We start from the raw sequence: 24,928 nt of genomic DNA on the forward strand, positions 1-24,928 counted from the left end.
AGAGAGAGAGAGAGAGAGAGAGAGAGAGAGAGAGAGAGAGAGATGCTTAGGTTCCAGGAGATGCTTAGGTTCCAGTATATACCCCCTCTCCCATATCCTAAAGAACCACAGATATACCAGTGAATAGCCAGGGCTCCTCTCTGTACTCACAGAAAAACTCAGCCATCACTTTTCTCATCTAAAGCTGCATCAACAATTCTACTACTTTGGAAAGTATACTGGTTGCTTTTTCAAAGTCACACAGGCTACACAAATCTAGGAAGAAGAAATATTTTTGTTTTTAGTATTTGTTCATTTGTTTACTTACTTACTTACTTGAAACAGGGTCTCTCTCTATATCCCTGGTTTGTTGTGGAGCTTGCTGTGTAGACCAGGCTGGCCTCAAACTCATAAAGATCCACTTTCCTTTGCCTCCAGAATGATGGAATTAAAGATGTACCACTATGGCCAGCTGGAAAATGAACTCTTAACTGAGAGAAAGCAAGCCTGTGGAGCATCTTCTTCATTGATGATTGATAGGGAAGCTCCCAGCCCATGGTGGGTATTGCTACCCGAGGGCAGATGGTTGTAAGTTGTATAAGAAAGCAGGCTGAACAAGCCATGGGGAACAGCTAGTAAGCAGCATTCCTCCATGACCTCTACGTCAGCTCCTGCTTCCAGGCCCCCCACCCACCCCTCTGCCACCAACTTTCCATTATATATGGTTTAGAGCATATTTTAAAGTTGCTAGATTAGTATAATTTAGAGATATTCTTTATATATATTTTAGAGATGTTCTTGAGGTCTTCCCTAGGAGCATTAAAGGGAAAACTCAATACAGAGTCTCCAATCTGTGTTATGTACATCTGGAGCCAAGCCCTCAGGAAGTCTGCAGATTGCACTCTGAGAAGTACCATCTGAAAGCCTTGCCTTTTATCGTACTTATGTGGAGGGCATCCATGTGTTTGATAATGTCACTGCTCAGTGGAATCCTTGGTAATCTAACAATCCGTAACATGAACAGCTGGTAAAATAGCAACACTGTTATCATCGATGTAAGCAATTTCAGATATCTTATCTTCTTGTTTCCTCTTATTTTAAAGAAGTGGACTTTACATCCATGGACTTGGCTAGGGGGATCTATATGTTCTTTCTGAGTGTTTTTGCCTATGAATGTGGAGGCTCTGACCTGTGGCTGGTGAGTACCTCTCACTGATACTGTCTTATAGTCTTTGCTCTGCAGAATGGTGTGTCTTTATGTCCATGCCTCCTGGTGAATGAGGGTCTTCTGTGTCTCTCTTTTCCTGCCCAAACTCTTCACTTCTTTTCTGTTTCAATTTCCAGCCCTGCTGGAGTTGGAGGAAGTTTGCCTCCTGCAACTTCTGTATGCGATTATACCTCCAATTGGGCTATCAGTCAGAAAGCCAGCTCTTCCACATCATATGCAGGTTACTCATTCTTGCTTTGGAGAATGATTTTTTTTTTTGACTTACCATGAAACAGTATTCTCTGCCTATCCAAATACATGTTGCACAACAAGCCATGATTCTCAATACTCACTACCCCAATATATCTCTTTTATGTCTCTTGGAATTCTGATACCTAAACATCTGTTACATTGTCTTTTACAATATGCTATTTAATCACTGGATAACCTTAGCATTCCCAGAACAAGCATAGAGAAAACTTCCTAGTTTCTACAAATTTCCTTAAAAGGAGATGATGGAACATGCATAATATCTATCTCTGCCCAATTGCTGCCATTTATTATATTGCCAAGGTAACAACCTGGTAGCAAGGTAATTGTGTGGATCAGTATAGACATAGCTGGTGACTTGTTAGTCCTAAAATCAAAACCAAAGTGTCACTCAGTTCATTGCACTCTAGGTTAGCCAGTGTAGTTCTTCTTCTTTGAAGGACTAGTGTTATTTTCCCAATTTCTAATACATAATGAGAGAAACACTTGGTTCTGAAAAACATCCTTGTATTGTTCTCATGTTGATATCCACTATGGATCTGGAAATGCTATACAGGTCATTCACTGTTCGTTACAAAATATCAGCCACAGTTAATAATGTAGAAAGCCCAAAGAAACTCGGAATTTAGGACAATCTCCACTTTTATAAGACCTTTCACATGAGGTAAGTGTGAACATGCAAATATAGAATCTCTCTAGTTATTTCTATTTTATTTATTTATTTATTTATTTATTTATTTATTTATGGCTCTAGTGCCTAAGGGCTCACACTTGGAAGAAATAGCACACTTTCCAGAGGATACTGACTAATCAAGCTTCTATATACATTTTTTTTTCTTGTAATTATCTCATAGTAGAAGCATTCCAAGGTCTGTCTGCCTGCTCAGAATCCATTCCTTTACCAGATTCATTTAGGAAATAATAAGTAAAGATGAAGCTGAAGAAATCTAAGATGTGGCTATTCAGCTACGGAGTTTGCTCATTTAGCAGCCTTCATATAACAAAGGCCCTCCACATTTTGTGATTTTTTCGGGAACGTGACAGCAGCAACTAATTGAATATTCACTATGACTGTGCATGGAGACATAAAGGCTGTGATCAAGAATATCTTTCTTTGAGGAGCTTATTTGTTCAAAGCAAAAAAAAAAAAAGCAAAAGAAAACAAACTCTCTCAATTTTCCAATTATCTTTTTATTTAATAGCTCCGGACAGCTTCATGTACATGAAACCTAATTCTAAGCTGGCAGTTCCGTCCTGGAGTGGGAGGGAAACCGATTAGCCCAGTCTCCACTGGCAAAAATGCAATGAATCTAAGCAGGCAAATAAAAGAACAAACAACCAATGTGGCAAAGCATATGAATTTCCAGATCAAGGGAAGTTCATAGTACTGGCCACTAATAATTCCAACAGAAAAAGCTTTCAGGAAGACGTTTTTGAGACTCAGAGTAATGGCCAGGACTGAAATTGATTAAGAGGAGATGGGGGCTATTCTAGGTAACAGGATGGGATGTATGTTTGTAATCCTGGCACTCAGGAGGTGGTAGGAGGGAAAAAGGTAATTTAGAGGTCAGCACATATGCTATATAGCCCAAGCTATACACAGACACAGGCTAGAATAAATAATAGTAAAACAAATCTCCCAAACAAAAAGCATGCAGAGTATTTCCTGTAGTGAAGTGTGTGCAAGACCATGGTCAAAGGTGCAAAGATGGACTGAAAGCAAATGCTCTATCTATCACCAGATTCTGGGTTCTTTTACCCGGGTCACTTTTGGAAGTAACTGTAAGACAGGCTTCCTTAATAATACTGATTTCTGCCCTTGTGGGTCTCCTATCCCACTGTGGGCAGAGGAGGAGAGGCAGGCCCTGTGATTGCTTTGGTGGAATCAGGGTTCCAACTGGTTCTTCCAATAAACACAGAAGTACCCTGGAACCAGCTGTCTGCATCTGAAACTAAGACAGAGTTATGTGAAAGGAAGCGGATAGAAGACAAACCGCATGTAACTCTTCATCCTGGCTCTCCGTCTACTCTCTCTCTTATTATTCCTGGGTGTGCATGAGCCCTGAGCAACAGATTAACAACATTTTTTTTCAGCAGCAGAGAAGAATGGAAAGCCAAGGAGAATATTTGTTAAAGTAAATGAGGGGTCACAGAAACAGGAGGGCAGCTAATTACTTTTAAAGCTAGTTACTGTACTGAGAGAATACATGGGTGCTTTTTGACTTAGTTATAGGCAAATCTGTAAATTGCAGCAGGAGACTGATGATCATTAAGTAGAAAGAGAAACATCTTTAGAAATGAAAAGATAACGAGCCTATGATCAACAGCATGGACAGGAAATTACAAGTTATTAGTGCTTTGGAATTTAGGTTGTCACTGCTTCCTGCCTCGATTGTTATAGATTTTCCTTGATCATTCTGTCTTAGGTACTCCCCTTCACTTATTTGTTTGTGCAGACATTCATCAGAATTTATTATCCTCGGTGCTGAGATACTGTTTGGGAATCTAAGGCTCAGTGATAAGTTCTTGTTTCTTTTGGTATGTTTGAGAAACAGACTCTGTGTAGCCCTGGGCACTCCTGGAACTCACTATGGAGACCAGGATGACTAAAATGCACGGAGGCACTAAGATCCATTTGCTCTGGCTCCGGAGTGCTGAGATCAGAGGCATGCAGACAAACATCACATGAAGGCTTTTGTTTGTTTGTTTGTTTGTTTTTCAAGACAGGGTTTCTCTGTGTAGCCCTGGCTGTCCTGGAACTCACTCTGTAGACCAGGCTGGCCTCGAACTCAGAAATCCACCTGCCTCTGCCTCCCAAGTGCTGGGATTAAAGGCATGCGCCACCACCGCCCGGCACATGAAGTCTTTCTTTAGTGCATAAGTCTTGTGTCTTCCAAAATCATCTGCCACTCACTGAATTGATATGTCACTATCACAGTCCAAGGCATTTCTTTATCTTCTCAGTTTGCCTATATATGAAATGCCAACTCCATCAATCACAGATTGAATTTCCATCCTATAATTTATAGGTATGTATTTTTTTTTCCCAGAGGCCACTTTTTTATTCTTAGAGGGCCATTTAGCTGTAAGCACACACTTTTTGTCTTGCCTTTATCAGAGCAGGGTTATATTTTGGATTTTTTCATGTCAGTGCAAGTGCTACTATTAAATTATTAATATCATCATTTTCGTTATGGCTACTGGCCATCAGAACCTCCCAAAAAGTTTCATGTGAATTTTATTATCATCAACAATTCACTTTCTCTTTTGGAAGATAGTATACTTGCTTTAGACATTATAGAGGATAGAAAATATAGTTCTTGCCTACAAGGAACCTACTGCATAATTACATTTGTCTTATTAATATTTATTAGCTAGCTCATCTTTATCGTTTTCTCATAATATAGATATCATGATATATCATGACCTGCTCAAGCTATAGACAGGACTGTGCATGTTATGACTTTATGGCAAAGAAAACATTTAAATTCAGGCAACTCTTGTCACTGAGATGAATATACTTAATCTTTGTTTAGTGGCTGTTGTTTTGCTACAAGATCTTTCTCTGTGTAGATCTGCAAACCTAGAATTGGCTATGTTGACTAGTCTTGTCGAGATCTACTTTCCTTTGCCTTCAGAATGCTGGGAGATGGTTATTTGTATGGAGCAAGAAGAGTACTAGAGAGGCTAGAGAGATGGTTCAGTGGTTAAGAGCACTGATTGTTCTTCCAGAGGTCCTGAGCTCAGTTCCCAGCAACCACATGGTGACTCACAACCATGTATAATGGGATCGGATGTCCTCTTCTGGTGTGTCTGATGAGAGTGACAGTGTGCTCATATACATAAAATAAATAAATCTTTTTTTAAAAAAGAAGAACACTAGAAAAAATATAAAGAGATATGGTCGTCTTTCCAGTTCTAGCTGTATTTTTCCAGTGTTCATCATCTAGGTTGTAAAACCATTCCTAGGCATAATAAAACAAATTATATCTCACCTCATATAAGCTTTGACAGTTCAGTTTCACTCAAAAGTCAGCAGTCCTTGGGAAGTAAGCTGTAGCTCCTGCTGCTTATTCTGTCTCCTCTAGTGTAGATGAGTGTGGTGAACATGGCACACTAGACCATGTTCAGGAGTGGTTCCTTCCGTTCCTGAAGCTATGCATCGGGTTTTGACTCTTATCCCCATCATTGAAAAACGTTAAGTATTCACTTACTTAAATTGACACTGATGTTTGTTGTAAATAATCACCATACATTTTGGACTTGACTGAAGGGAGGATATTCCAAAGTAATAGTCCTGAAGATAAAAGGTGGGAGTTTGCTGTAGTCACATGATACTTAGCTACAGGGATTCTGTAGATGATTTAAATCTGGGATTCTAATGGAGTCAATGCTCTGCTTTTGCTAGCTACAAAGCAATTTCTCTGAGTTGAACATGGAATTCTATTCACTTCAGTGTTTGCCTTATTATGTCTTTAATATAGAAAATGTCGCTGGGCAGTGGTAGCACTCGCCTTTAATCCCAGCCCTTGGGAGCCAGAGACAGGCGGATTTCTGAGTTCGAGGCCAGCCTGGTCTACAGAGTGAGTTCCAGGACAGCCAGAACTATACAGAGAAACCCTGTCTCGAAAAACAAAAACAAACAAACAAAAAAAAAATGAAGGAGGCCCAGACATTCCCAAACTAAGCTAAGACAGTCTGCTACATGTTAGCTCATTTCTGGACAGTAGTTCAACAGCTGGATACCTGGCTATATGATTCATGTAGCCTGGCAGAGATGTTGAGCTAGGCGTAAATGACTGTTTAAACCTGCGTTATTAAACCTTTAAAAATGAATAGTTCCGCCGGCAGTGGTGGCACACGCCTTTAATCCCAGCACATGGGAGGCAGAGGCAGGCGGATTTCTGAGTTCGAGGCCAGTCTGGTATACAGAGTGAGTTCCAGGACAGCCAGGGCTACACAGTGAAACCCTGTCTCAAAAAAACCAAAAAAAAAAAAAAAAAAAAAGAATAGTTCCAAGAAAGTAGCTTATTTAATATGATGAGACATAAAACAGCATTTAATAGTGTGTATACAGTGACATGGTACCCCAGTTAGAAACGTAATTCAAACAGGCCAGGTGCCTCCCTGGTAATTGGTTCTTCCCAAATTGCAGGAAGTGGCAAAAAATCAAAGCAGTGGCATTGGCTCCTCCTCTCTGTAAGTTGGAAATCTGTTCTGTTGAATGGTTGACTTTCATCCCTCTTCATCAATGCTGCTTTTGCAGTTTCAAATTTAAACTCCACAGAAGGAAAAGAGAGCTTATGTACATAAAAAAGGTGCTTTTCCATCTGTAGTATAGTGGTATATCAAATTGTGGAAGGCCATTCACAGATCATTAAGACGTGTATTAAGTTCAGATTTATTTTTATCCCCAGATGGAAAAAGTGCTAAATAACTGATCTTTTTTTTTCTTTTTGCACATGTTATCTTAGATAGGGTTTTACTGCTGTGAACAGACACCATAACCAAGGAAACTCTTTATAAAGACAACATTTAATTGAGGCTGGCTTATGGGTTCAGAGGTTTAGTCCATTATCAGCAAGGCAGGAACATGGCAGCATCCAGGCAGTCATGGTGCAGGAGGAGCTGAGAGTTCTCCATCTTCATCTGAAGACCACTAGGAGAAGACTGACTTCCAGACAGCTAGAACAAGGGTCTTAAAGCCCACACCCACAGTCACACACTTCCTCCGACAAGGTCATACCTCCTGATGTTGCCACAATGCCCTGGGCCAATCATACACAAACCATCACACATGTACTTACTAAAATATTGTGTTTAATACCTCATATGACTAAAATAAAAGAACTTTAAATAATTGAGTGAGAGCCAGGTGTGCTCATGTCTATATGGTCAAGGCAGGTGGGTTGAGTTGTAGGCTAGCTTAGGCTACAAAATGATATCTGTCACCACCCTTCAAAAGTGAATAAAATTGGAAACTGTTATAAGTTGAAGCTTTAAGATAAAAAACATGCCTCAAAATGCTCTTGGTTTGAGAAAAGTAGAGGGATCCCTAGGTTGCTCAAATAAAACCTTTTTATATTTTTATTAACATAAACTTTGTCATGTCCACTCCACAGCTATAGGTGCTTGTCAGGCCCTGTTATAAGGGGCCATACCTGCTAAACATCCCTTGTGCTTTCTTTTTAGCTTATAAAATTATTTAGACACCATTCCTCAGGTATGATTGAAAAGAATCTGGAAGTGAACACATCTCAGATTGTACCGGAAAGGACAAATGACCCATCTCAAATGTTTCAAGCAAAGCTCCATTTGCACCAGATTTCTGGAATCATTTTTAAGAAATTGCCCAAATTGCTGAATAAATTCAATTCAGAGTCTGTTTCCCTGTGTTGGATACTTCCTAAGGAAATTTAACCCCCCACCCCCACCACCACCACCACACACACAGATGCTTGCTGGAAGTTGAAGAGAAGAGAAAAACACCCCAGATAGCACTGAGTAATTTAAAAAACATGGAGTATAGATTGTCTACAGAACACAGATTATGCCCCCCTTTTCTAAGAAGAAAGAGGGAATGAAGAACATAGAAATTTTATTTAAGGTTGCAGAGCTTTTGAGAGATTCAAACTACAGATGGTCCCTAATTTACAATGGTTGGATTTAAAATGTTTCTTTAACTATGTGGTCATTCCACTCTTGACTGTCAGCAGAGTATTTACAGCCTCACATGAGCTAGTCAATACATCACTATAAACCAAGATTTCTACATTTTTGGTTTATGACTTTTTTTTCCGAATGTAGCTCAGTTATAAATTGGGGGACCTGTGGTAGTTCTCTCTGATTTTAAGGTAATGATTCTTTCTTCTATATTACCCTCAGTGAAAAGTTTAAGTAATCTATACATTTAAAAAACCTGTCTTATTAGAACTTGGTTATTGAATTAATTTTTTTTTGTTTTGTTTTTTGTTTTTTTTTTTTTCCAAACAGGGTTTCTCTGTGTAGCCCTGGCTGTCCTGGAACTCACTCTGTAGAACAGGCTGGCCTCAAACTAAGAAATCCGCCTGCCTCTGCCTCCCAAATGCTGGGATTAAAGGCGTGCGCCACCCCCGCCCGACTGAATTAATTATTTTCAATGTTTACTGTTTATTATAATTAATAAGCTGACAGTCTTCATTAGAGTCTTAATTGTTCCCTTGACTTGAGAACTCTTGGCCAAGCATAGCTGGCTTTGCTGAATATTTATTGGGTATTTCATGTTATAAACACTTGGAGAAAAGGCAGCACATGGATAAATGTTATTTCCTGGCTACTTCTTTGCTTTGTAAATCACTGTGTAGCTAGGACCATTGCTCCGTCTAGGGCTGCTGTTTGTAGCTCTTCCCTTTTAGTGCAGTACCAGTGAACTAAGTGGGCATGCTTTCTTTGTCCTGAGTACACGGAAGTTTCTTTGAAATGATCATTTCTGGAAATGTGTGCTCAACTACAAACAAATAGGAATAATCTATTAAAAGTATTTTTTAGGTCAAAAGAAAAGTCACAGGAGCTCTACTTTAAGGGATGCATCAGCAGAGGGAGGATCAGGGAAGACAGGTCCTACATTATAGACTACCTTTCTCATGGGGCTGTTGTAAAGACTGAGCTATTGTATAGAGTACATCTAGCACATAGAAAGTGTGGAGTGTTATGGTTTTGATATACAATGTCCACTACACGATCATGTGTAGGAGTCCTCGGTCCCCAGATAGTGAAGATGTTTTGAAAAGCTGTGGAACCTCTGGAAGGTGGAACATAGCTGCAGGAAGTGGATCTGTTGGGGATGGGCCATGCTTTCTGTTCATTTCAGCTTCCTGATCTATCCAAATGTGAGCAAAGAGGCTCACTTATCTCCCACGACAACTTACAGCCTCTACTAGCCTGTTGACCGAAGGGCATCAGGAGCCCAAAGTGGCCAGGGGGATGATTGCATATGCGCCTCCTGAAGGAAGCACTCTTGCCTGTATTAGTTACTGCTCCCTCTCCCCTCCCCTCCCCCTTCTCCCTGCCCTCTTCCTCTTCCTCCTTTTTTTGTTTTTGTTTTGTTTTTTTTTGAGATAGAATTTCTCTGTGTAGCCCTGGCCAGTTTGAAACTTACCCTTATAGACAAGGCTGGCCTTGAATTCAGAGGTTCACCTGTCTCTGCCTCTAGATTGCTGGGATTAAAGCAGTGTGCCACCACTCCTGGGCATAGTTACTGTTAGGACCAAATACCTGACATAAATTAAGGACAACAGAATCTATGGATGAGCCATAGCATAGCTTGCTTAGCATATATTTAGTAAGAGGGATTGTTGCTAACATGAAACAATTACTCTATAAGTACATTTTATTACCTACAATTTATTGGGTTGCAGTTTGATATGAAACTGCCCATTTGCCTTATTCAAAGAAATCTTTTTAATTTTCTTTCCTTCCCTCCCTCTCCCCCACTCTCTCTCTCCTCTCTTTTGTTGTTGGTTTTGAGACAGGATCTCTCTATATCACCTTGGATGGCCTGGAATTCAAGGAGATCTGAATTGTCTGCTTTCTGAGTACTAGGCTTAAAAGAATATGCTACTATGAGTGGCATAATTTTACAAACTTTTCTATAGTGCATATACATATTCCAGTTCAAGGCTTGCCTTTGTTCAGAGTTTGGCTAATAATGGATGACAGAAGTTCCAGGGAATAGCCAACAGCTGCCACTCACATATTCTGCTAGGCTTTATTATTCCTAGAAGTTGAGTGAAAAGATGGGTGTGTCTTTTGTTTATGTCCCCAAATAATGAAAAAGCCAACTTGAGGAAAACTGAAAATACAGAGGTCTAAGTAATCTCAGTTATATAACCAGCTGTGGAAAAACAGAACTGAGAGTTTCCCAAGTTGCTTCAAGTCCCTGTAAAAATTATTAGACTTTATCTCTTGGAGTGGCTTTAGGTCAACAGTCATATCCTTGAAGAGGTACGGTCACTGTGTTTTTCCCAGACCCCTTGCACTGCACATGCGTAGCCTTCTCCACTTTCCACATCTTCCCCCGTATTGAGTAAATATGACTGATGAGCACACACTGGCACACCGTGATCATGTGATCACCCAGCTTCTACATCATAGTTCATTTCTTGCCACTCATTCTGCAAGTTGGAATACTAAAATTCCCTGCCCCCCACAATACCTGCCATCCTTGTTTTTGGAGGAGTTCATTAAAATTTTGGTGAAAATGCAAACTAAGTCCAGGAAGGGAATTTCAAATGTAATATAATTAGAACTGATGCTCCCAAATATTGAATATATAAATTTGTAAATCAAAAGAACAATCTAGCTTTGGAACTAGAGATTAGAGATTCCAGAGCTGTGTGGTGTCTAGGGCTGCCTCCCTAAGGGTGTGCCCTCAGGCAAGGACACAGACCGCTTAGCTGAGAGCAGCATTAGTTCAGGTCTTGAGCTTCAAGCTCTTCCTTGCTTTGTGCTACCTCCTGACTTTGGCTGTTTCATATGTTACAAAGGCTCTGGCCTTCAAAAGTAATGATATACAAACATGAATGGCAATTGGAAAATTTATTTTTACTGATGATTGAGAAGAAAAGGACTACAAATAACACATTTAAGGCTTTGACCTTGCTCTGAGTTATTCATGCAAAGAGGGGAGGGAGTATAACAGCCTTTTGTGGGGCACAGCGAGGAAGAAGAATGAGTTTCAGGATTCACATGGTTTGTCTGAAGCAGCCATGTCTGTACGGTGATAGACTGAAATAGTGGCTTTCCTATGACTGTTTTATTTTTAACAACCGACCATCCCAGGATAATTCTAAAAGTAGTATAACCTATTGAGTACATACAGCTCTATCGGGCACAAAATTATTAATGTTATTTAAATTTTGGTCACAATCTACATGACCCATTTGGTGCACAAACTAAATCAAACTTTCTTGTTCCCTTGGCTTATAAACTACATTCTCCCAGGAGAAAATTAAACTTCATTACTCAAATTTAAATGGACAAGTAGATATAGTTTCAAAACACACACATACACACAATGCACAAACCTATTTCACCTTAAAATTTTTTGTCACAGTCTTTTTTCTTTTTTCTTTTTCTGAGAAAGGGTTTCTCTTTATAGTCTGGCTGTTCTAGAATTCACTTTGTAGACCAGGCTGGTTTCAAACTTAGAGATCTGCCTGTCTCTGCCTCCCACGAGCAGGGATTACAGGTGTGAGCCACTACCCAGCTTTCAGAGTCTTAAATCAAATACTTCTAATTGTTCGTTTAATTAATTTAGGAAGAAATTTTGCCAAAATAGTAAGATTAGTAGATAAAGGCTACTATGAATTTGGGTCTATAACTTTGTTCTGGTTGGGATGTGCGTGAGTGCGTGCGTGCGTGCGTGCATGTGTGCTTGAGTGTGTCTGTGTGTGAAGTTGAAGAAGCAGACATAGCAAGAGTGATCTGTTCATTTACAATGTCACAATATCTGAGTCATTAGTTGCTAAAACTATAAATTCAAAGCAAATTCTAGAGTGCTGAGGGGAGCCCTAGAGGCATTGTTGGATGGTAAGAACATTCTGTTGAGGAGACAAGTATACACATTTCTCCAGGATTCTTCTTGATGTCGCTAATAGACCTATAATCTGAGATTTCCTATTGTCTTACATTTGTTGCTTCTTTAAGAAACAGATGAAAGCCAAGTGAATGATTAGTGATTATTTTATATCCCTCAAGTGTATTTCTTATTTGAAGTCTAAACATCAAAGAGTCTGTCTTTGCTGAGGATGGTTTGATAAAAGAATAAACTCCATCAACAGGCTTAGTAGGGGCTTTGGACTTACAAGAATAAGCTGCTGTAAGCAAATCAATACTAAGCTTAGATACAGGATGTGCTTGCTGGTGTAGCAGGTGAGCCACCAATGGCCACGACACTGCTTATTTTGATCCTGCAGCTACCGAAATTTATATTTGGAACACCTCTGACCTTTTGTAATCAAACATGATTTTCCTTCTCTGTGCCCTTAAAGTTTAATTTCTAGTACTCACGATAGTTTGGGCATATATAAGATGAAAATATTAAATTCTGAGAGTTTCCAGAAGGACAAAACATCTCTTACATTCCAGCTATTAAATAGTTTTATTTACTATATTTAGCTCTAGGAATTCTAATGAACAGAGCTTTCTATAAAACAGATTCCCATGACCAGCTTTAAAACCATTTTTATGACTATTTTTAATATTTTCTATTTATCATTCAAAGTCTTGCCCCTAGCATTTAGAATCACAATTGTTTCCTTATACTAGACAACAGCACCTAGTTTGTAAGTTGTTAAAGTTGATATCATTTCACCTCCTGTCTTACAAGTCTTAGATGAGATCAGAAACGCATTTAAAGATGTTTGAGGCCAGGCGGTGGTGGCGCACGGCTTTAATCCCAGCACTTGGGAGGCAGAGGCAGGTGGATTTCTGAGTTCGAGACTTCGAGGCTAGCCTGGTCTACAGAGTGAGTTCCAGGACAGCCAGGGCTAGACAGAGAAACCCTGTCTCGAAACCCCCCCCCAAAAAAAAAATTAAAAAAAAATGTTTGAATATGCTGGGTGGGCAAACCATTGCACCTGTTTCAATATCTATTTAAAACGTAATTAGAACTTGAAGCACATTGCTAGGACAATGCTCACCCCACTGTTCTCTAAAAACACTTACCATGTCTTCTTTTAAGCTATGATTGAATGACAAGGGGCTTAATTTAATGTTACTTTCATTTAATTTAGTTTGGTTGTATTCCTGATAGGATTGGGAGTCTGAGAGACAGGCATTCAGTAACTACTTGTTGAATAGTTCCTGAGATTGGCCATCACGATCAGATGAATGTACAAGTATGCTATTACAAGTTTTTAGAGAGACTGTCCTACACAAAGAAAGGACACTAAGAAAATTGGTTTCTTCTTAGTTGAAGGATGGTGTTCACGAAGTATATCACCCTAAGGAGCCATCACTAGGCATAACTTAAGATAGCCCAAAGGTGTGGGAACACTAAGGTCTTGGAAAGAATGAATCTGAAGCTGCCTCTGTACTTTCTCTTTTCTATCCAATGGCTCAGTGGTAACTGAAAAGAAGAGAAGAATTCAGTCTTATCTGAAAATGGAGCATTTGTTCCATTTGTCTTGTTGGTAGGCAGCAGCCACAGAAACACTGAAGCCTGCTCCAGAGAACAAGGCTTGTCTAGAGAAGGATTCAACAGCAAAGTACCAAGATCCTTTGCTTTTGTGGGGGAATTTCTAGAGGTGTGCTCTGAAAATCAGAGCTTCTGAGGAGGCAGAGGAAAAGAGAGGTTCGTTCATGCTGGAATTACAAAACAGAAGAGGCTTCACATACCTCCCAGCAAAAGCAGCATCAGGGACTGGAAAAACAACAAAAATGAATTCCTTCTCTCCCATTTAGACAATCTTGTCAACCATTGACTACGTTATGTTTCTGTCTTGGAGTACATTTCTTCCTCCTCCTCTTCTTCTTCTTCCTCTTCCTCTCCCTTCCTTCCTTCCTTCCTTCCTTCCTTCCTTCCTTCCTTCCTTCCTTCCTTTCTTTCTTTCTTTCTTTCTTTCTTTCTTTCTTTCTTTCTTTCTTTCTTTCTTTCTTTTTTTGGTTTTTCAAGACAGGATTTCTCTGTGTAGCCCTGGCTGTCCTGGAACTTACTCTGAAGACCAGGCTGGCCTCGAACTCAGAAATCCGCCTGCCTCTGCCTCCCAAGTGCTGGGATTGAAGGCGTGTGCCACCACTGCCCGGCTCTTATTCTTAATCTTATCCTTATTCTTCTATCATTGATTATAATATTATGAGTGTTTTAGATAGGATCTCATGTAGCTAAGGCTGGTTTTGAATTTTCTATACAACTAAGGATAAACTTGAATTTCTGGTTCTTCTGTTTCGACTGCCTGACTGTCTGTGTACTGATGTTGTAATGTGCACTACCGTATACATTTTAGGGATGGAACCCAGGGCTGTCATGCATGCCAGGCACATATTTCACCAACTAAGCCACATCCCCTGCCCCTCAGAATGTACTTTCTGAGACCCCGAGTTAGGACTGAAAAACTGCCATCTGAGCCTGATGTGTGTTTTATTTATGGATAATCCATTAAGGCTCCAATTAGTTCTGTCTTTTGTGGGAGGAAATCGATTTCCACCCTTTTCATGTGTGAATCTCCAGTGTCCTGTTTTGCATGGCTCCCAGAAGGGGATGAGCGAATTCTGATGCCAGCAATTAAGGATGAATCTGCTTTTAAGGAGCACAGGAGAAATACACAGAAGCTCCTAAGCTTGCTGGCTCATGTCCCATCCTAGGTTGAAAGCACACTAAATCAAGCTAGGTATGATGTCAAGTGCCTGCAATCTGAGCCTGCTGAAAGCCAAGGCAGGAGACACAAGTTCAGGGCTAGCCTAGAGTATGTAATGAGATCCTATCTCATAAAATAAGCAAGCAGGAAGGCATACTAGCTATGAGGACTTACTGCTCTTTCGGAAGATCTGAGTTCAGTTCCCAACACAAATATGATAGCTTTTAGCTGTCTGTAATTCCAGTTCTAGGGGATTCGATGCCTTCCTCTGGGCTGCAAGGGTATCAGGTAGGTACAGATGTGGTTCACATGTATCCATGCAGGCATGCTGCTCATACACACAAAATAATAATAAAATTAAAAACAAAACAGCTAAAAATGATGTGTTGAATAGTGTTCCCAGTTTAACAGCAGGACAACCTGTAGAATGTTGGTTGTTTACTCTGTTCTTGGTTGACAGAGATCTGTGACTAGCTACCACTGCCCAGCACTGAGAAGACCACACTGCAAATCCTTAGTCCAGAAAACAATAAAAATCCGAGATATTATTTCTGTTCAATATATCATCACTCATGTACTACTCTAATATCAAAATTTATAAGGCACTCACGATTTATACATCTATGCTTTTCTTCCTACAACATTAAATTTGATTTATAAAGTCATGGCTTGACTTTATTTCTAATTAATAAAAATTTCAGGCTATGGAGGCAATGTCTTTATGCATGGGATAATGTTATTAAATGCATTTGATACCAAATGATTTTTTTTTTGAAAAATATTCTAGCCGGGTGGTGGTGGTGGCTCATGCTTTTAATCCCAGCACTTGGGAGGCAGAGGTGGATTTCTGAGTTTGAGGCCAGCCTGGTCTACAGAGTGAGTTCCAGGACAGCGGGGGCTACACAGAGAAACCCTGTCTCGAAAAACTAAAAAAAAAGGAAAAGAAAAAAAAAAAGAAAAATATTCCAAATATTTAACAAAACTGGACTTTAGGCTTCGCAGCCGCATATGTCTTTTGGACACTGAGACAAGTTTAAAAACTCGAATAAAAAAGAAACCCTCATGTTTTCAGTACATTTATGATGTCGTGTCTGGCTACAGTCGTAGCTATGGTTTAGCACATGTAGCTCCATGTACCCTACAGGCATAGGCTGTATGTGCCTGCTGATGAACACTAGATACTCACCATTTGGATTTCACCACTAACAATTCACAATTTATTTCTGCTTCGTTATACATACATTCTTCTACCCATTGTCATATCTATTTATTTATTTATTTATTTAATTATTTATTTATTTATTGAGACAGGTTTTCTTTGTGAAGCTTTGGCTGTCCTGGAACTTGCTTTGTAAACCAGGCTGTCCTCAAAACTCAGAGATCTATCTACCTGGTTCCGCCTCCTGAGTGCTGGGATTAAAGGTGTGCGTTACCATGCCCAGCTCCATCTTATTTTTAATAGAGTTCAAAGTAAATTATAGATATCAGTTTGCCATCCTCAAATACATAAGCTTGCATATTATTGATTAGATTATTAACTTGGTTAGAATATTCCAAATAGAAATATTTAGAGTTTATTATCAGATATATTTTCAGCCTAAAGACAATTATTGGTATGACTTTATGTCCTTGAAGAATTACTACTGAACTTGAGAAGCCCAGTGTCCTCTGGTGCCTTAGACCATTCAGAAATGATTCTCCAGGTTTGTTCAGCTCCTATCTCCTTCCCCTGTCAGGTCCCTTCTTCTGTATCGCATGCCAGCTTGACACTGCTATAAATTACTCCATATATATATATATATATATATACATCCCTCAGCTAGAATGCATCTGTTTTCTTTCTTTTTTCTCCCATACACCCTTGTAAAAGGCCTATTATGTATCCAAAGCAGACTTAAGAAAGTTAAAGCATTGATTTTTAACTTCATTGATTTCATTGTAACTCATAGAGATTAAATAGCATGGAGACATGTTGCTCTTTAGTCTTTTAGTCTATTTCAAAAAAAAGTGGATTTGATTGACGAAGAAGTGATGATCAGAAGGTATTCAGAGGGTCTCTCTACCTGATCATTGACAGATGTTTTCCTAACTCCTGCAGATTACCACTGCAGCTGTGGTAATAAATGTTTTGAATAAAAACTTCAGGCTCAGGGCTGGAAAGAACACTCAGCCATTAAGAGTTAAGAGCCTGTGCTGCTCCCGAGGACTTGAGTTCAGCTTCTTCCAGCACACACCAATAACTTTAGCGCTAGGGGATCCAACACCTCTGACATCTAAGGGCACCAGAGCTGACATCTGCATATTCTTTTCTGCATGCACATACCTATAATTTAAAAAGTAAATTAAGCCTTAAGAGAATCCTTCCGGGCTCCTAACTGATTCTAGTAAATCTCCCAAGATTCCAGCCAATATGGAGAAAGTCGAGATTAAAAAGTATTCCTTATTCCTCTCTTTATGAGCAGAGTCATGGATTATCCAGTGTTTCTGTTTTCTCATGTGTGGACTCATGTAGTCTTTCAAAGGATGCTTGGGAGATCTGTGTCTAAGGAACAAAAAGAGAGATAGGAAGTAGAAGAGAAAGCCAAATGGCTGAAATTCAAAATTCTTTTTGCATGCCATTGTGCAAATCCTCTAATTTCTGTAAATTTATTTCCTGTAAGAATGGGATAATAACCTTTCACGAAGGAAGTGCGAAAATTAAGTTGGTGTGAACCTGAGGGAAAAAACCCTGAAGTTTCTAGAATTTATGGTGTCTGTTATGGGTAGACAAAATGAAAGATGGGACAATAAAGACAGAACTTCTTCTTATGCTATGCCATCTTCCAGAAGTGAGCCAGATCTCCAGTCTCATCTTGATCTTTAACCCTCATGTCTCATGTAAACTCTTATATCATCTGTAGGACACCATATCTAGAAAAGACAAATGAAATGGTGTTCAGTCTCATTTTAAAAGTTAAAAATTCCACTCACATGTAATTCTAATGCATATCACAGCTTTTCTTTCTTTCTTTTCTTTTCTTTTCTTTTTTTTTTTTTACTTTTTATTGGTTCTTTGTGAATTTCACATCGCGTACCTCAGTCCCATTCATCTCTGTTCTTCCTCCTACTCGCCCTCCACCCTCGTAATCTTCCACCCAACAGAGAAAAGAAATCTCCTTGTGGAAGCTGTAGTGCGTCACAGTGTGTCCCACAGCATATCCGTTTGTCTACACTTTTTGCTTGCAAATGTTCACTGCAATGACTTATTGGTCTGGTATGACGCCACTGGCTTCTGCTGCTCTATCAATACTGGACCCTCACTGGGATTCCTTTAGAATATCCTGCTGTTGTCGCGTGACATGAAAATCCTGTATTTTTGGATCTATAGATCTATATAATCCCTTCATGCACTCCAGGAATTCCTCAATGGGGTAGATGTCAGGGTGGGCCAATTCAAAGTCCTGGATCTGGGTCTGAGAGGTATCTGAGCTGCTGAGCTTGCAGGCTGTCCTGTTCTCACACTCTTGAGGTTGGCTCACCAGCCACCCACACAACCAGGGCCAGCTCCAGCCTGTTGCCCAGAGGAGGTACAGGGCCATTCTCTCAGGTGTTTGCAACTGGTGAGCAACATGGCCAATTCTCCCATCCTCATGACCCCAGGGCCAGCTCTCCCTCCTGCCAAAGATGGCAAGGGACAAGGGAGGGGAGGAGGGCATCTCAACCTTGCCACCACCTAGCAGACAAGCCGCAGGGCCAGCTTTCCCACACGCATGCCCTTGGGCTGGCTCACCCACAGTCCTCACATCCAGGGCCAACTCTACTGTGCTGTCCAGGTAAAGTACAGCGCCTGCTCTCCTCAGTGCTACAGCAGGTGAGGGGTAAGACCAGTTCTTCTGCTCTAGTGACCCTATTCTGGTCACCTCTCCTGCCTGCTGCCAGTGGTGAGGAGCAAAAGGGGAGGAGGATATTTCTTCCCTGAGCAGAGCTAGGGCCAGCTCACCCACAGCTCCCACTGCATGTGAGGCACTCTCCCAAATGCTGCAGCTGGCTAGTGGCTGGGTCTGCTCTCAGGCCTCCAGGGCCAGCTCTCCCACAATGCCCAGGTGAAGGTGGGGCCAGTTCTCCACAGCCCTCTGATATCAACGTGTATGAGACAGTGGCCCAGACCAGGACATCTACCTGGTCTTTGGTGGTAACAGACCCCTGCTACTTCAGAGCTATGGACCCAGATGTGGCCCCTGGTGGCAGCCCAGGCCAGGACTTCACCATGGTCCCAGTGGCATCACTAGCTACTCACATCAGGTTGTTCCTCACTACCCTGAGTCTCCAGTTCTGCCTCTCCTCACTGTGCTCACATCCTTCTGCTTCTTTTTCTGTCATGTCCCCACGACTTACTTGCTCCTTTTAGTGGTGCCCTGGGTCTCTGAGTATCTGGGGTCATCTCAAGAGTACTATGCTTGACTTGTGCATTGTGTAACAAGCAGGGGTATGGTCTGTCCCCCTCCCCCGACTCCGGCCTGCTAGGCACTGGACTAGTGCTCATCTCAGGGTAGCTCCCTGTCGGGACCCCAAGGCACCAATCTGGTGGTCATTTCCTGCTTGCTCCTCTCCTGTCCTGCCTGAGTGGCTGCTTGCAAGTGTTGTCTGTGGTGGGCTCACTCTCGCCAGGGGTCTGTGCTGGACTGGTGGTCTCAGGCTCACTCCCCCATCCCCTACTTCCAGGGAATGTTAGACTACTAATAATTCAGATGTTTATATGCTCAGAACACTGAACATAAACATAGCCTCTCTCCTCTCTGCCACCTACTGACACATGTGTGATACAGCAGCCACGCCTGTAAGGCCAGCGGGCCTTGTAGGAGCAGAGAGCGTTTCTTGAGTAATGAGCTCTGCAAATACGGGAAAGAAATTTAGCTTTATGTGTATGGATGCTTTGTCTGTACATCTGTGTATCATGTGTGTCCCTGTCCCTGGTACCCACAGAGGCCAGAAGGGGCATTGGATCCCTTAAAATTGGGGTTACAGATGGTTGTGGGCTGCCATGTGAATGCTGGGAATTGAACCCTGTTCCCCTAGATGAACAGCTGATTTTCTTAACTGCAGAACCATCTCCTTAGCTCTTAGTACTGTGAATTTTAAAGCTAATCATATGTCCATTTTGCTTTGACTTCTGAGTATTTGTCTTTGGATTTGTGACTTAATTGAAGCAACTGTGGAAGACATAGAACTTATGGAGTGTCTCTATATATTAAGGGAATTGATCTTAATGACTTACAGTCCATCTGACTCAACAATGAGCAGCTGTGGATGGGAAGTCCAGGAATCTAGTAGTTGCTCAGTTTTGTGAGGCTGCGTGCTTCAGCTGGTCTGCTCTGGAAGCTGGAATCCTGAAGAAGAAGGTCCCAACAGATGTGCTGGCAAGTAAGTGCAAGCAGATGAAGAAAGAAGAAGCCTTTTTCCAATGTCCTTATGTAGGCCTCCAGCAGAAGGTGTGACCCAGATGAAAGGTGTGTACCCCCACGCCAGGATTTAGAACTTGCTTTGTCTTAGGCTGGTCTTGAATTCAGAGATCTTTTGCCTCTATCTCTTGGGATTAAAGGTATGTGCCACCTTGCCTGGGATTAAGCTTTTCATGATCACTATGCCTCAAATCCAGATCAAAAGCCTGTATCTTCCAGCCTCAAGATCCAAATCACATGTATGCCTTCCATTTCTGGATTGTAGTTCATTCCAAATATAGCCAAGTTGACAACTTTGAATAGCCATCACATGAGCCAAAGACCAAAATTTATCTTCTGTGCTTCTGACTAGGACAATGTGAGCGCCTGCTTCAGTTTCTGTAGCTGTGTGCCCTGGCCGCCGTGATGGACTATGCCCTGGATCTGTGAGCCAGGACAAATCTTTCTTCTCTTAAGCTGATTTTGTCACAGCAATGAGAAAATGATTCAGTTAACACTCGTTTCCTAGTAGGTTAGGAATAGTATCTACAAAGACAGTTCTTTCTTGGAATACAGTCGTGAAGACACTAACAGCCAGAGAAGTAAAGTGTCCACATCAAAAAGTGATTCAAGATACTGGAGAATTAAAAAAAAAAAAAAAAAAGGAGTCCGGCCCCCACGAACTGCTGTACCGCGAGCTCACATAGGCTTTTCTCCAGCCTCAGCCAGTGCTCTGTGGTCGCCGTCATGCTCGCTGCTGCCCGAGGCCTCCTGCACCGGGCGTCTCGGCTCCCAGCCCCGCCGCCGCTGTCTGTTCCATTCGCTGCTATTCTCATGGGTCACACGAGACAGATGAGGAGTTTGATGCTCGCTGGGTGACATACTTCAACAAGCCAGACATTGATGCCTGGGAATTTCGTAAAGGGATGAATGTACTTGTTGGCTATGATCTGGTTCCTGAGCCCAAAATCATTGAGGCTGCTTTGCGGGCGTGTAGACAGTTAAATGATTTTGCAAGTGCTGTTCACATCCTGGAGGTTGTTAAGGACAAAGCAGGACCTCATAAGGAAACCTACCCCTATGTCATCCAGGAACTTAGACCAACTTTAAATGAATTGGGAATCTCCACTCCAGAGGAACTGGGCCTTGACAAAGTGTAAACACCCTTCGAAGTTAAGTCCTTCCCAAGGACTTAACTGCTATTGCCACTCGACTGAAACAGTTGCCTGGAAATGTTTTATTTGAACAAATTTTCCTTTGAGTATCAAACCATGTAATAGTAACTTGGACTTTAATAAAGGGAAATGAGTTTGAACTGAAAAAAAAAAAGATACTGGAGAATTCAGGAGTGCCGCAGGAAGAGTGAATGCTTTAGCTTTGCCACGAGGTGGAAATGCTGCGGCTAGAAATCTGCGGAGGGAAGATTTCACAGAAGCAATGCCATTATCAGCCTACTCTCTGTCTTCTGCCAAACGGAAAAGTTGTAGCGCACACACAGGACAATTAGACAAATGTACAGAAAATGAAATTTGGATGAATCGGAAATATAAGAGGAAGTAAAAATGAATTAAAAAATAAAGCTAGAATGGAAGAGTGTACTCAGCCCCAGGGATGGTCGCATAATCTCAAGACAGCAACAGTGCAAGTGGACATGGAGGCGTGTGCCTACAACCTGGGTGCTCAGAGCTGAGCCCTACAAGTTATCTGTAGCCTCAACACATGACTCAGCATATATCAAGTTCAAGGCTAACCAGGTCACACAGCCTCTGGTGGGTAGAGGGGACTCTAACTGCAGATCTAGAGCATTACATTGACAGAATGCCCTTAAAAGCTATGTCTGTAAACTCAAGGCTCAGTCAGTAAAATGCTCACCACACGATGAGGGCCCGAGCTCAGATCCCTAGCACCTGTGGAAAGAGCTGGGTAGGAGACACACAGCTGCAACCTCATTACAGGGAAGACAGACAGAACGAGCCCTGGGCCTTCCTGACAAGGCAGCCTAGCTGAATCACTGAGCTACATATACAGTGGAAGGCCCTGTTTCAGGAACAACAAGGCGGTTTAGGCAGTAAAGGTGCTCCCCACCAAACCTTACCACCTGAGTTCAAACCCCAGGACCCACATGGTAGAGGGAGAGAACTGACCCCCATGGTTATCATCTAACTCTACACTGTGTGGGTAGTACACTCTCCACTCCCAACCACACCTCTCACATATAAATGCTCAACAACAATTCTACGGACTGTGTCTCAAAAATTAAGATGAGAGAAATCAAGTCAGACATCCACTGTTTGCCTCTGGCCTCCACACACATGCTCACTGTCATGGTTCTTCCCAGTTGTCAACTTGACTGTAGTTGAACGAGCTACAATCCAGAAATGGAGGGAACACCTGTGATTTAGATCTTGAGGCTGGAAGACCCAGGCTCTCTTGATCCAGATCTTGATGTGGGATGATACACACTTTTGGTCTGGATCTTGAGGCATAGTGATCATGAAAAGCTTAATCCCAGGCAAGGTGGCACATATTTTTAATCTCAGGAGACAGAGGCAAAGCAGATCTCTGAGTTCAAGGCCAGCCTGAGACAGAGTGAGTTCCAAGCAAAGAGCAGCTTAAGTCCAGGTGTGGTGGTGCACACCTTTAATCTGGGTCACACCTTCTGCTGGAGGCCTACATAAGGACAATGGAAGAAGGAGAACTTCCTTCTTCTTCATCTGCTTGCACTTACTTGCCAGCACATCTGTTGGGACCTCCATCTTCAGGATTCCAGCTTCTACAGCAGACCAGCTGAAGCACGCAACCTCACGAAACTGAGCAACTACTAGATTCCTGGACTTCCCATCCACAGCTGCTCATTGTTGAGTCAGATGGACTGTAAGTCATTAAGATCAATTCCCTTAATATATAGAGACATTCTGTAAGTTCTCTGACTCTAGAGAACGCTTACTAATACAGTTCGCTTTCTCCTTTAAAAGTCACTGAACATAGCATCTTATAGAGGTGCCACCCTCAGAGAAAATGGGGTTCCTACCTCAGTTTATCTACTCTCCACAATACCTCACAGTTGTGCCTAGCAGATCCAGATGATTCTAGATCCTGTCTGGTTGGCGATATTAAACATGGCAGTTTAAACCAAGCAGTAAGCTATGTTCCCTCATCTATACTTGAAGACATATCATTTGTGTTCCCTCATTTCTAACGTGATATTGGCAGAAGGGATGTATATCAGAATGAAGGCTTTAGTGACAAAGGACATTATTAAAATGGTCACTGAAATGAATGACCGAGTCATTCCAGGTATGGTTTTATACATTTTGGTGCGTATTTCAGTGGCTGTCCGCTTGTACACCCCATTTCCGCTCACTGTCCTTGTCCATTCAGCATTAGTAGATTTAGGAGTGCCGAAGTTCAGATTAGTTATGCAGAAGGATATCACTGACAGATTTACAGGCTACATCTCCAATTGAGCATGGAATGCTAAGTTGAAAAGAAAGTTTTTGTGCTTCCTTTTGTCTCGGATCCAGATGTCATTAGCATTAATGTTAACTTTAAAGGTAATCTTTATTAGGACAGTTTTAAACGAACATTTGGAACAAAAGCCTAGTTCCCCGTGATAGGTCAACAACTGGGGCAGGAAGCAACAGTTAGGAGACGGGTGCTCTGTATTTACTAGTCTCCTTGGACACTGTAAGTGGATCAGCTTTAGCAACAGATGCTCAGGGGGTGTTTCAGCTCCATCTTATGCTACCCATCCAAAATATTTGCCCGTGGTACTGTTATGGTCTTTTGAGACAATTTTATGTTCTCTTCCTTAGAGAAAAGCCTGTGAATGTTGTTTCCCATCTCAATCTGGGGGAATAGGCTGTTTCGGGCACTGTAAACTGGGGCCTAGCTGGAGATTGGACTTAGAGGCCATGGTTCGTGTAAAAGGCTGAGATTGATTTACCTTGAGCTGAACATCTTGCTGACTGTGTTATGTTGGGAAAAATAGATTTTTATCTCATTAGATCTTCAGAATTTCCATTTAAACAAGACTGTGAAAGGTGAAATGGAGAGGCTTTTGCCATCTTAGTCAATGGTTTCTTTTTCTGTTTAGTAGTCATGAGATAAGTATTTGATTTAGCCACTTACTGGGATGGGAGGAGAGGGTGCTTGAAAACAGACTAGGAAGTGTATTACCAAGTAGAATCAGTTAAGTTTGCCCTACTCTGTAGGCTGAGGCTGGAGGATTGTGAATGCATGACCTGGCCACATAGTGTGATCCCATCTAAAAATCAGACAAATAAAATAAACTTTAAATGCAAATCAACAGTGTGTGAGTTGTGTGTGTGTAAGTTGTGTGTGTGTGTGTGTGTGTGAGAGAGAGAGAGAGAGAGAGAGAGAGAGAGAGAGAGAGAAATCTGTGTTGGTATTCTGCTAAGGAATGTCGAGGGAGGAGTATGGACTTCCAGCTAGTTTACTTGGGTCAAATAAGAAATTGAAGTGGAAGAACCAGAATCCAGATGAGGAGGAGTGATAGATGTTTACTAGGTCTTGCCCTGGACCTCTGGGGAATTTCAAAGCCATCAGTTCAATACAGAGTAATGAAATTAGAAGGATACAGCCACCTAAGGGAGAAGTATGGAGAGAAAGATCTGAGACTGGCTACAGCAGGGAAATTGGCTTTTGTTCTTTGAGCAAAAGGCAAGATACATAGAAATTGGCAGGATTTTCTCCAG

At 41.5% G+C, this 24,928-nt stretch overlaps 1 protein-coding gene and 2 pseudogenes across 1 annotated transcript in view; 2 read left to right on the plus strand and 1 right to left on the minus strand.

The window, feature by feature from the left end:
• Prkg1 (protein kinase cGMP-dependent 1) overlaps positions 1-24,928 on the plus strand; it is a 1,042,192-nt gene that overhangs the window by 568,965 nt on the left and 448,299 nt on the right. The gene's annotated exons all lie outside the window — the stretch shown is intronic.
• On the plus strand, positions 18,543-21,375 carry LOC114618321 (annotated as a pseudogene).
• Positions 19,497-19,638, minus strand: LOC114618408 (annotated as a pseudogene).

Source organism: Grammomys surdaster, unplaced genomic scaffold (assembly GCF_004785775.1).
Source record: "Grammomys surdaster isolate TR1022 unplaced genomic scaffold, NIH_TR_1.0 141, whole genome shotgun sequence".
NCBI classification, from domain to species: Eukaryota; Metazoa; Chordata; class Mammalia; order Rodentia; family Muridae; genus Grammomys; species Grammomys surdaster.